This window comes from Trichosurus vulpecula, chromosome 5, assembly GCF_011100635.1.
Source record: "Trichosurus vulpecula isolate mTriVul1 chromosome 5, mTriVul1.pri, whole genome shotgun sequence".
Lineage (NCBI taxonomy): Eukaryota > Metazoa > Chordata > Mammalia > Diprotodontia > Phalangeridae > Trichosurus > Trichosurus vulpecula.
The window spans coordinates 209,032,268-209,045,584 of NC_050577.1; the positions used below are offsets into that span (position 1 = coordinate 209,032,268).

Genomic DNA, 13,317 nt, shown 5'->3' on the forward strand with positions numbered 1-13,317 from the left:
CTTTTCCTGTCATATTAGCTGATCTGACAGGTGTGAGGTGGTTCCTCAGTTGTTTTAATTTGCATTTCTCTAATCAACAGTGATTTAGAGCATTTTTATATAACCATAGATAGCTTTGACTTCTTCATCTGAAAACTTCCTGTTGACTCCTTTGAGTATTTATCCATTGGGGAATTACTTGTATTCTTATAAATTCGACTCAGTTCCCTATATATTTGAGTTTACATCTTTGGCATAAACCCTTATCATTTAATGCCTAGATAAAGGTTTATGCCTTTATCAGAGACATGCTGTAAAAATTGTTTACCCACTTTCTGCTTTCCTTCTAATCATGGTTTCATTGATTTTGTTTCTGCAAAACCTTTTAAATTTGATATGATAAGGATTATCCATTTTATATCTTATAATCCTCTCTGTCTCTTGTTTGGTCATAAATTTTTCCCTTCTTCATAATCTGACAGGTAAACTATTCCTTACTCTCCTAATTTGTTTATGGTAGAAGATGGTTGTGCTTTTTGACAAAAACATTGCAAAGTGGATATCCCAGAAATAGACCTAGGGGAATAGGAGTGTCCTATAGCCAGTACCTCTAGATTGGGCCTTACAGAGCTTATTGTTAAATTTGCAGTGTGAGAATTTATACCTTAGAAACCAGCAAATACTACAAATCAAAGATTGATTTATTGTTTTGTGGTTGTCTAGACTTAAGATGAAGAAAAGGTTAATAATGCAGATTAAACTTACAAATTTGTCACGGGTACATTTTTTTGGGAGAGTTGATTGTTAAACATTAACCAACACACCACAGTCTTAAACACACTGTCTAAAACAGAATTTATTATTTCACCCCAAATCCTTCCCTTTTCCAAGCTTCCTCTCGACAATGACACTGTCAGAGGCACAACCCTCCAGTTATTACCAAAGATTTTCAATTCTTTTTCTTCCCTCTTTTAAATTTCTTCAAAGTTTTTTTTTGTATAGTATTGCTCTCTCTCTTTATCTCTGCCCTTTATTTTTCTTCTACTAATATACCTGCGCATTTCCACTTATTTTTAGTCTGGATAGCATCCTACTGTTCAACCTACCTTTATCTCAACCTTTCCCTTTGAAAATAGGAAGAAAGAATAAGACCAACTCTATAACAATGCAAAATTCAATTTTGATAAATATCTATTAATCACCTACTATGGCCACCACTGTACTGAGCTGAATGTGGAGAAATACTGGGCCTTTGAGATGATTAATCTAAACAACCCACCACTGAAAGTCTTATTTCTTTTTTTCCCTCTACATCAATTCATCAGCTCTCGTGGTTATAGTTACTATATGCTGATGATTCTCAAATCTACCTGTTTTGTCCTAACCTAACCTGAGCTCCACATCTCCAATTGCCTTTCAGACATCTTGAACTGGATGTTTAGTAGACATCCTAAACTAAATACTTCAAAAACAACTCATCTTTCTCCCTAAATTCTCCTACCTTTCCTAGTATTGTGCAGGACAACACCATCCTTCCAGTCCCTCAGAGTTGCAACCTAGGAATTATCCTTGCCTCCTTACTATGTCTTACCTCTCCATATTCAAGCTGTTGCCATGGCCTATTGATTTCACCTTTGCAACATCTCTCAAATACTTTTCCTTCTCTCTTCTGATACTGCTACCAACCCTTTTGCAGGCCCTCATCACCTCATGCCTAGATTATTGCAAAAGCCTGCACATGGGTCTTTCTGCCTTGAGTCTCTCTTTCTTCTTCCTTTCATCCTCTATTCAACCACCAAAATGGATGTCTCTTTTTGTGTCTCCAGTAAAATTACGAAGGGGCAGGTCTGACCTTGTCACTTTTCTACTTAATAAAGACCAATGGTTCCCTGTCACCTCAAGGACCAATTACAAAATTCTCAGTTTGGCATTCAAAGCCCTTTGTAACCTAGCCCCTTCCTACCTTCCCAGTCTTCCTTCTTCAACATGTACTCTTCAATCCAGTGACACTAGCTTCCTGACTTGTCCACCAATAAGATGTTCCGTCTCTTAACTCTGGGCATTTTCTCTGGCTATCTTCTATGCCTTGAATGTTCTCCCTCTTTAGCTACCTTCCCAGTCTTCCTTCTTCAACACATACTCCTCAATCCAGTGACACTAGCCTCCTGACTTGTCCACCAATAAGATGTTCCATCTCTCAACTCTGGGCATTTTCTCTGACTGTCTTCTATGCCTTGAATGTTCTCCCTCTTTAGCTACCTTCCTTGACTTCCTCTAAGTCTCAACTAAAATTCTATCTACTAAAGGAAGCCTCCCCAATCCCTCTTAATTCTACTGTCTTCTCTCTTTTAATTATTCCCATTAATCTTGTATATAATTTGCTTTGTATTTATTTGTTTGTGTGTTTTCTCCCTCATTAGCTTGTAAGCTCCTTGAGGGCAAAGAATATCTTTTGCCTCTGTATCTTAGCATAGTGCCTGGCACATAGTAGGTGCTTAATAAATGTTTATTGATTGATTATTCTCCTAATTACAAGTTTTCTTCTCCTAATTACAACTTTTCTTCCATTGATATATTTTTGTTATACTCGTGAAAGTTGGGGCGCTGGTTTGTTTATGTGATCCTGTCCTTTTAAAAAATAATCAAAAATCCTCCTTAGTCCACCATAATTTTACTTGCACCTATTCCTGCTTACCTCGTGTTTTTCTTGTCATTTGTCTTGCAACATTCATGCTCTTTACACCACATATTCCTCAGGTCATGGACTTTGCTGTTTGATTTGGCACAATTTTAAATCACTAGGTACATTTACTATATTACCAAAATGAAAAGAAAATATAAGGAAAAATACTTCACCAGGAGGCAAGTTTTGTGGAGAGCTTGACTCTGTAGTGTTAAGAATTTCAGCTCAGTTTTTCAAACAACTGTGGGGCTATACCTCCCAAATGACACTGTCTCTTTACAAGGTAACTTTGTACAAATATAGGAGGAGGAAAGTAATTATTACCAGCTGCAGGCATGGGTCAGTTGGAGCATCATGAACTGTAGCCTCAATGCCACAGAAAGTATTTGAGAAGCCCTTTACTCCCCAGGGGAAAAATCCTTTGTAATTTTATTTTAAGAACTTGGAGAGGAAGAACAGAATAACTGTCATATGGATTAGGGAAGCAGAAAGAACAACAGGTAAATTGAAATGAAAAGGTTCAAAGAATTTCAAGAATAGGTATAATTGGGCATTACATAGCATTCCAAATATTTAGCCATTTTAAGCTTCAATTAAACTTCCTTCCTTGACCACTCCATCCAAATATTCTCCTGCATTAAATAAAAGAGACCTCCTACCCATCAACACTCTGATCCTTTCAGAATGGGGAAAGAGGGTGCTGGCCAAAGGCAGTGCCACAACTTCCATATCTCCAGGGGAAAAGGAAGGCAAGGTTCTTAACTAGGATAGGGGCCTTTTTTGTTCTAAGTTTGGTAACCATCCTTAATTCATTTTCCTGTTTTTTTTAAACCTTTTGTTTTTGTTCTTTTACGGAAAAGTCTGGAAAGGACTTTAGACTAGAAGAATATTTCTTTCCCTTTTAGTTGAACTAAATGCACATGTTTTGTAGTTTGTTTATTTGAATGTGTGTCTACAAAGGCATAACTCAAACTATTGAAATAGAGATGAACCTTGGACAAGAAAGGTATGGTTCAAGATCTTCCTCTAGCCCATATTCTGTGTGTGCCTTGTAACTCTTTAAGGTTATAAACTGTAGATCGCAGAGTTCTCTATCCTGATGAAATCTCAGGAATAGAGCTCCCATTTACTACCAATCCACTCTCCTTCCCCCTGCAGAACTGGCACAAATATCCTCTGACCACTTCCTAGAAACTGGGTGTACATATTAAAAGTCAATCCTTGCCCATTAAGTCTATTTATTTTCAGCCAGCCTTGAAATATAAAAATGATACTTGAATTCCTGGATAGTGAGGGTCAGGGTAGGAGGTGATGCCCTTCCCTTCACCAGGCATCAAGCCATGAACTCAGGGATTCCAGGCAATCTTCCTTTCTATGTATCTATCTATGTATCTGTCTATCTATCTATTTTCTATCTATCTATCTATCTATCTATCTATCTATCTATCTATCTATCTATCTACTCTCTATCTCTATCTCTATCTGAGATAGGACTTCCTCCTGTCTGCATCCTTTTGCCTTTGGTACAGAGCCTTGTAAGATCTCAAAAGGCAGCTAGCATCTTCTCTCTTTCCTGGCCACCTAGGGAGTGGGTATCCACTACTGGAACAGCGGTGCCAGTTATTGTAAGTGTCAGAGAGGATGCTGCTCCATGGTAGGGCATCTCTCCCCTGCACTGATCTATATCTTCTCTTGTTGACTGGCAATCTCCTCCCAGTACCTATGCTTTCCCACTCTTCCACCTGCAAGTTGCCCCCAGGGATTCCAACTTCCCCTCCTTATAGGACAAGTAGACTTTTTAGGCATTATATCCCACAGGCCTCATCCAGTGTAAGGTCCTCATCTGCCTTACCCATTGAAGCATTCATCAGTAAAAGCCCCTACCACCTCCAAAGTAAAAACTCTTTCACCATTTTTCAATCTTTCTTGCATCCTCCTGACCCATTCCCCAGTAGCCTCTTATTTTTCTGAGACCATAGAAGTCTTCCCCTCATTGCTGGACCTTGATTTGACCCTCAGGCATCACTTATTCTTTTCTATCTATATACTATAAAGTACTGGTGGAAACCAGACTGTATTTCAGGTTTACTAGCAGTTCATTTATTTATTTTTTTAAGCATACATGGAGTTCTTTCCTAAGTAATTTATGTCGTTGGGTTTATCAAACACTACAAACAATGGAATTCCATAACCTAGTGTTTGTCTAGTATTTCTATTTTTTAAACAATGGTTTTGATGCTTACTAACATAGTTTGATATTTGAAGTGCTATTTCCCCTTTCATCTCTACTTCTTTTTACAATTTCTATTGGTATTCTATATGCTTTATTTTCCAAATGAATTTTGTTATTATTTTACCAAGTTTTGGCCAATGTTCTTTAAATTCTAAATCTGATCATCTTTTTTTACTTGTCATCTCTCTTCATCTGCTGCATTTGACAATATTGACCATACTTTCTTCATCGATGCTCTTTCCTCTTTGTGCTTATGTGAAAACACTTTCTCCTAGTTCTCCTCCTATAAGTTTTCCTTCTCAGCAAGTTCGTCACCTAGTTCCTGTTCACTAACTGTTGGTGTGCCCAATAACTGTGCTAGACCTTCTTCTCTCCTCCTTCTACACTCTCTATTTTGGTAACTTCATCAGTTACCATAGCTTCAAATAACCTTTCTGTGCAGATAACACCCATCTAGGTAACCAGACTCAGTCTCTCACCTGAGCTTCAATCTCCTATTACCTATTTCCTAATTTTGAATTAATATTAAACTGGATTCCTGGGATGCCTCAAACTCAGCATGTACAAAATGCAATATTATCTTTCCCGTAAAACCAACTCCTCTTCCAAACCTAAGGCACCACCATTCTTCCAATCTCCCTGGTTCATAACCCTGTAATTAATTATTTTTGACTCTTGCCTCTCACCCTACATAGCTAATCAACTACAAAATCTCGCTTTTCTAACTCTAGGATATCTCTCACATCTTATCCCTTCTCTCTAATCACCTTGGTTCAGACTCTTGTTACCTCTCACATAGATTATTGCGGGCCTTCTAATTGGTTTCTCCGCCTCTGTAATGCCAATCACAGAAGCACACCTGAGGACTGTTGCTTTGAATAATTTTAAGGGTGTAATTGCACAGTATAATGAACTCTCTATTTATTTAGAACTAAACATTATTCAATAATGTAAAGCATAACATTCATAGCAACATCCTTAAGCAAAACATATCATGCATATATATGTATGTATATATACATTATATATATATATATAAAATAACACCTCAATATGTCATATGACACATGACACATATCATTTGCATTCGGTAGCGTTCCCCAAAATACTTTTTTACACAATCAGGGGGCCCCAGGCTAGGGTCTATCCTAGCACAACACATCCTTAAGGGGTAGCAGAAAATACCACGCCATCCACCCCCAGGTTACAGTTAAGAACAATCTCCCTGTAATCAATACCAAGTGTCCAAGTAAAGTCCTCTTTCATCTTAACTTGAGGTTGACTTCCAAGTCCCATGGTTCTTCCTCTGTGGGCTGACTGCTCCTGACTCTGCCCTGTATTCACACGTAGGCAGCTCTCAGCTCCTGGTCCATGTCTCAGCTCACAGGGACTGCTCCACTCCAAGCTCCCCCTGCTGCTGCCCTACAGCAGGCTGCAGGGGTTCCTGCATGTGGCTTCTGCCTCTGGGAAAACAAAGCTCAATGGGGCAACAAAAACACTGACACACACCATGAGCTAGAGGGCTCTTAACTACAGCTGCCCAGAGTGTCCACATCAGCACACTGTGAAGAGTGAGAGTCCCCAGCCTGTAACCCGGATGTTGGGACTTTGTTAAACTCTGCTAACTATGCATTGAGACTGGAATCAGGCAAGGTCTGTCTGTTGATGTTTGCAATTTGTGTGTATGTGCTCTGAAGTTCAGGGAGCTGGCTTTTTCCCCTGAACTGAGTGAATGATATTTGTATGCTGGATTAAATTGAGATTGTTAACCCCTTAATGTTGCTTTCCTTAGTAAAGTAGATCAAAAGAACCTGTGTTGGCAGCTTTCTGTTTGCTGGTTGTTGGTGGGTCTTACACCCCTACAGCAGCTACTAGCCGAATTGTTGAAACTATAACACAAACGGAAAAACAGCAAAAATCCACTTTGCTTACCATTAGAGCCTCTCAAGTCTCTTACCACGCCAGTGCATCCTACATACTCTTGCCAGAGATTTTCTTTTAATCTAGATCTGATCATATGGATCTTTTACTGTAGTGGTCAGCAGACTATGGCCTTGGGGCAGCCTATTGTATGGCCTGTGAGCTAAGAATGGTTTCTACATTTTTAAATAAAGTTTTTTTATGTAAAATTCTGAAAACTATTCTTATTCCTTAGGCCATACAAAAATAGGCTTCAGGCTCAATTGGCCTCTTGGGCTGTGATTTGCCAACTTCTGCCCTAGTGACTTCATATTAACTCCAGGATCAAATATAAACTTCTATGTTTAGCTTTTTGTTGGAGGGGGGAAGGCAGGGCAATTGGGGCTAAGTGACTTGCCCAAGGTCACATGGCTATTAAGTATGTCAAGTATCTGATGCTGGATTTGAACTCAGGTCTACCTGACTCCAGGGCCAGTGCTCTACTCACTTTGCCACCTAGCTGCCCCCATGTTTAGCTTTTAAAACCCTATATAACCTTGCCCCAATCTGTCTTTCCAGACTTATACATTATTCCCTCTCACAGAGTTTTCAAACCAATTAATCTGATGTTCTTTCTGTTCCTTATACACAACACTCCATCTCTCATCTTTGTACCTTCATACTGACTGTCTCTGATGCCTGGAATGCACTTATTCCTCATTTCTACCTCATAGAATCTCCATTTCCCTTCAATATGTAGCTTAAGCCCCACTTTCTATGTTAAGCTTTTCTAGAACCTCTTAACTGTTAAGTTTTTCTTCTCAAACTTTAAATTTATTCCTTTTATATTTAATCTATACTTATACACACAAAGATGATCACACTCTTGATCTTGCCATCACTCTCAATTGCACCACCTCCATTTTCAAGAACTCTGAAATTCCCTTTTCTGATCACAATCAGAGGCTTTCCACCTCTCCTGCCTTCTCTTACCAAATCCCACTCTTCATCTACACCATGATCTCCCATCCCTCAGTCCTTCAGTTCTCTCCCAGGCCATCACCTCTGTACCAGGCTCTCCCTCTTCTTCATTTTGACCCCTTGGTGAACCAGTTCAACTCCATACTGTCCTCTCCTTTGAGTCCCTGATCGCTTTATATTTCCAATTGTTCTCCACCAGGCCTCATCCTTGGATCACTCCCACCATCTACTACCTTTGCTTCTGCATATGTGAAGCTGAACAAAGGTGGAGAAAATCACACAACCATTCTAACTGAATTCAGTACAAATTTGTCTTATACAGCCACAACTGGGCCCTCTCTGCTGCTAGACAATACTACAATTCTCTCATCAACTCTCCACACTGGTTCTTCCAAACATTTTCATCCTTCCTTAAAGCTCCCATGACTCTCCATGTACCCATTCTCTCATCTGAGAATCTTGCCTCATATTTTACTGAAAAAACTGATGCCACCATTTACCAAGAGCTCCCTCTTCTCCCCTCCTACTGATCTCACATCATTCAGATGCCTTCTGTCACTATCTCTTTCCAATGTTTCACATGAAGAGGTGTCTCTACTTCTTGCCAAGGCAAAACCCTCTACCTGCCTCCTCTGTCATCCCCACTCTATCACTTATCTTCAATTTCTCACTTTGTATTTGCTCCTTCCCTTCTGCCTACAGACATGCCTATTCCTTCTTCAGCCTCAGAAAACCCTTACTTAATCCTTCCATCCCTGCTAACTGTTACCCTATATCTCTTTTGCCCTTTGTGTCTAAAGTCCTTGAGAAAGCCATCTATAAGAGGTGTCTCCACTTTTTCTCCTCACAGTCTTTTCTTAATCCCCTACAATTAACTTTTGACTTCATCATTCTGTCAAAACTTCTCTCTCCAATGTTACCAATGATCTCTCAATCGACAAATCTGTTTTCTCTTCTCAATCCTCATTCTTCTCAGCCTCTCTACTGTCTTTATGCTGATCACCCTCTACTCCTTGATACTCTTTTATAAAGATTTTCGGGATACCACTCTCTCAGTTCTCCTCTAACATATCAGATTGCTCTTTCTCTGTTTCCTTTGCTGGATTCTTATCCAAGTCATGCCCGTTTACCAGTGGTGTCTCAGAGGGCTCTGTCCTGAGCTTTCTTCTCTTTTCCTTCTATACTATTTGGTGAATTCATCAACTCTATGGATTTGATTAGCATTTCTATGATTATTTTCAAATTGACTTATCTAGCCCTAACCTATTTGCTGACCTTCTGGTTTCCATTTTCGACTGCCTTTTAGACCCCTCAAACAGATTGTTTAGTAGATATCTTAAATACAACGTGTCCAAAATTGAATTCATTATCTTTCTGCCCAAACCTTGCACCCTTCCAAACTTCCCTGTTACTGTTAAGGGCATTATCATCTTCCTAGTTCCCTAGTCTCACAACTATCCTAATTATCTCTTACCTCACCCCCATATCTAATCCATTGCCAATGTCTGTGAATTTCACTTTTGTAACATTTCTTGAATCTGTCCCCCTCTCTCCTCTGATACTGCCATCACCCTGATGAAGCCGTTCATCACCTTAAACCTTAAATTGCAATAATCTGCTAGTTAGTCTACTTGCCACAAGTATCTCCCTTCTAAAGTCCATCCTACATTCAGCCACCAAAGAGATTTTCCTAAAATGCTGGTCTGGCCATGTTTCACACATACTCAATAAAATCCATTGGCTTTCCATCACCTTCAAATACAAAATCCTCTGGCATTTACAATCCTTCATAACCTTGCCCTCCCACCCTCTTTTTATAATCTTTTTTTAACCTTTCTCTTGTTATTTTATTTTTTAAAATTTTATTTAGTATTTTATTTTCCTCCAGTTACATGTAAAAACAATTTAAAACATTTGTTTTTAAAATTTGAGTTCCAAATTCACTGCTTTCCTTCCCCCCCACATCTTTATTGAGAAGGCAACCAATTTGATATAGTTTATACATGTGTAGTCATGCAAAACATTTCCATATTGTGAACGAAAACAGACAAGGAAAAAAAAACCTCAAGAAAAATAAAGCTAAAAAATATGCTTCAATCTTCAGTTCTTTCCCTGGGGGTGGATAGCATTTTTCATCCTAAGTCCTTCACAGTTGTCTTGGATCATTGTATTGCTGAGAATAGCTAAGTCATTCACAGCTGATCATCTTGCAATATTCCCATTACTTTGTACATAATACATGTCATTATGAATCAGCTCATGTAAGTCTTTTCAGGTTTCTCTGAGAGCATCCTCCTCATCATTTCTTACAGCATAATAGTATTCCATCACAATCACTATTATAGCACAATTTATTCATCCATGCCCCAATTGATGGACATCCCCTCAATTTCTAATTCTTTGCCCTCAGAAAAAGAGCTGCTATAAATATTTTTGTAGGTATAGGTACTTTTCCTTTTTGTTTTTTCTTTCTTGTGGGATATTGACCTAGTAGTGGTATTGCTAGGTCAAAAGATATGCATGGTTTTATAGCCCTTTAGGCATAGTTCCAAATTGCTCTCTACAGTGGTTGAATCTGTTCACAACTCCCCAAATAGTGCATTAAAGTCTCATTTTCCCCACATCCCCTCCAACATTTGTTGTTTTCCTTTTCTGTCCCTCAGAATTGTTTTAACTTGCTTTTTCCAATGAATAGTGAATTAGAGTATTTTTTCATATGGGTATAAATAGCTTTGATTACTTCATCTGAAAACTGCTCATATCTTTTGATCATTTTTCAATCGGGTAATAGCTCTTATTTTTACAAATTTGACTCAGTTCTTTATATGTTTGAGAAATGAGGCCTTTATCAGAGAAACTTGCTTCAAAGTTTTTTCACAGTTACTATTGCTAACTGTATTTCCCTCTATCCTATTCCCCATCCCCCATTAATTCTATTCTCTCTCTCCTTTCACCCTGTCTCTCCTCAAAAGTGTTTTGCTTCTGACTACTTGCTCCCCCAATCTGCCCTTCCTGCTATAAACCTTTTTCCCCTCCTACTGTCCTGTAGGGTAGGATCTATTTCTATGCTCAATTGAATGTGTATGTTATTCCCTCTTTGAGCCAATTTTGATGAGAGTAAGGTTCACTCAATCTGCCTCTTCCCCTTTTTCTTGCCTCTTTTATGTGAGATAACTTATCCCAATCTACCTTTCCCTTTTCCTGTACATTCTTCTATCACCCCTTAATTTTATTTTTAGATATAATCTGTTCATATTCAACTCACACCTGTACCTTCTGTCTATACAGACTTCTTCTAACTACCTTAATAATGAGAAAGTTCTTATGAGTGAGTTGCAAGTATCACTTCCCATGTAGGAATGTAAACAGTTTAACTTTGTTAAGTTCCTTATGATTTCCCTTTCCTGTTTACCTTTTTATGCTTCTCTTGAGTCTTATATTTGAAAGTCAAATTTTCTATTCAACTCTGGTCTTTTCATCAAGAATGCTTGAAAGTCCATTATTTCATTGAATATCCATTTCCCCCTGAAGGATAATATTCTGTTTGGTTGGTTAAGTGGTTCTTGGTTGTAATTCTAGCTCCTTTGCCCTCCAAAACATCATATTCCAAGCCTTTAATGTAGAAGCTGCTAAATCTTGTGTTATTCTGACTGTGGCTCCATGATAGTTGAATTGTTTCTTTCTGGCTGCTTGCAATATTTTCTCCTTCACTTGAGAGCTCTGGAACTTGGCTATAATATTCCTGGGAGTTTTCATTTTGAGATCTCTTCTAGGAAGTGATCAGTGGATTCTTTCAGCTTCTATTTTACCTTCTGGTTCTAGAATATCAGGGCAGTTTTCCTTGATAATTTCTTGCAAGATGATGTCTACACTCTTTTTTTTTTTTTTTGGTCATAGCTTTCAGACATTGAAATAATTTAAAAATTATCTCTCCTGGATAAAAATATGGAATGCTTAATGCATTTGCATGTTATCTTCGGGAAAGGACCAGGCTAATCTTCTCTCTATTGTTCCAATTTTAGTATATGTGCTGCTGAAGTGAGCACTACAGTCTTTTTTATACCTTACACCACCTCCCCCAACTCCCCTCCCTGCTGCCCTGTTCTTCACCCACACACACCACATACTCCTCGATTCAGTGACAGTGGCCCCATTACTGTTCCATGAATAAAACATACCATCTCTTAATTCTGGACATTTTTTTCTAGCTGTCTCTTGTGCTTAGAGTGTTCTCTCTCCTCATCTCTACTTTCTGGCTTCCCTGGCTTCCTTCAAGTCCCAGCTAAAATCCTATTTTCTGCAAGAACTTTCCCAATCTTTCTTAATTCTAGTGCCTTCCCTTGTTGATTAGTTCCCATTTATCCTGTATATAACTTATTTGTACATATTTCCTTGCTTGTCTCCTTTATTAGATTGTGAGCTTTAAAGGGCAGGGACTATCTATGGCTTTTCTTTAAATCTATAGAATGTAGTACAGTGCCTGGTACATAGTAGGTAAATAATAAATACTAACTGACTGACTTACTCATTATATATGTCCTTGTTGTCTTTTTCATTAGAATATAAACTTTGTAAGTAGAGATTGTCTCTTTCATAGTATTGGTATCTTCAGTGCCTAGCACAATATCTGGCACATAGTAGGTGCTTATTAAATAGTTGCTGACTAATTTTCTTCTTGAACTTAAAAATCTCGAGTTCCAACAATCATTCTTCATGTGACATAGATTTGGGTTCTTCACATCCCTTATCATCCTCTTTGGGATGTGTCCCATTTTATCCATGTCTTAAAATATGGTATCAGAACTGCACACGATATATCAGTTGTGATCTGAAAAGCACAAAGTATAGTGGTTCTTCCATATCTATTTTTTCTCTGAACCATCTTTAGTGGTTTAGTGGTCATACTTTACCAAAGGAAAACCTCATTATTTGTTGGCAGTCTGTGTAACAGATTTGAATGTGGTTGTCTTTTAAAGAGTTTAGTTTTTGCCCTGTCCCTACCCTATGTAAATGTAGAGCATACACTGGAGTGGGAAGAGACTTGAGGCAGGGAACTCAACTAGAAGATATGGGAGTAAGTCCTGCAAGCGGTGATAAGAGCTTACACCTAAGTGGTGGCTACATAAATGGAGAGAAGGGGACACGTATGAGAGATGTTGTGGAAGTGGAAATAAAAGGGCTTGGCAGCAGACTGGATAATTGTAAAAGTGTGAGAGAAGAGGATAATACTAGCAAGCCTGTTTGACTAGAAGGATGGTGTTAACTTCAATATTAATAAGGCAGTGGGGAAGGGGAAGAGTTTGGGGAAAAGATAATGAGTTCTGTTTCATACATGAGTTTGAGATACTTACGGATATCCAGTTGGAGGTGTCCGAAAGGAATGGGACCAAAGATGAGGAGGGAGATTAGGCTGGATATAATAATATGACCTGAGAAAAGACTATTAGATCCAGCAATTAAGAGATCATTGGTGACTTTGGGGACAACTGTTTCAATTAAATGGTCAGAAGCCAGATTGCAAAAAGTTTAGGAAAGAGTGAGA

At 38.5% G+C, this 13,317-nt stretch overlaps 1 non-coding gene across 1 annotated transcript; it reads right to left on the bottom strand.

Moving 5' to 3' along the window:
- Nucleotides 1-11,714: 11,714 nt before the first annotated feature.
- LOC118852541 lies at nt 11,715-11,821 on the bottom strand. The gene has a single exon (XR_005010610.1). It is a non-coding gene; the product is annotated as a U6 spliceosomal RNA (small nuclear RNA).
- Between the last annotated feature and the right edge of the window lie 1,496 nt (nt 11,822-13,317).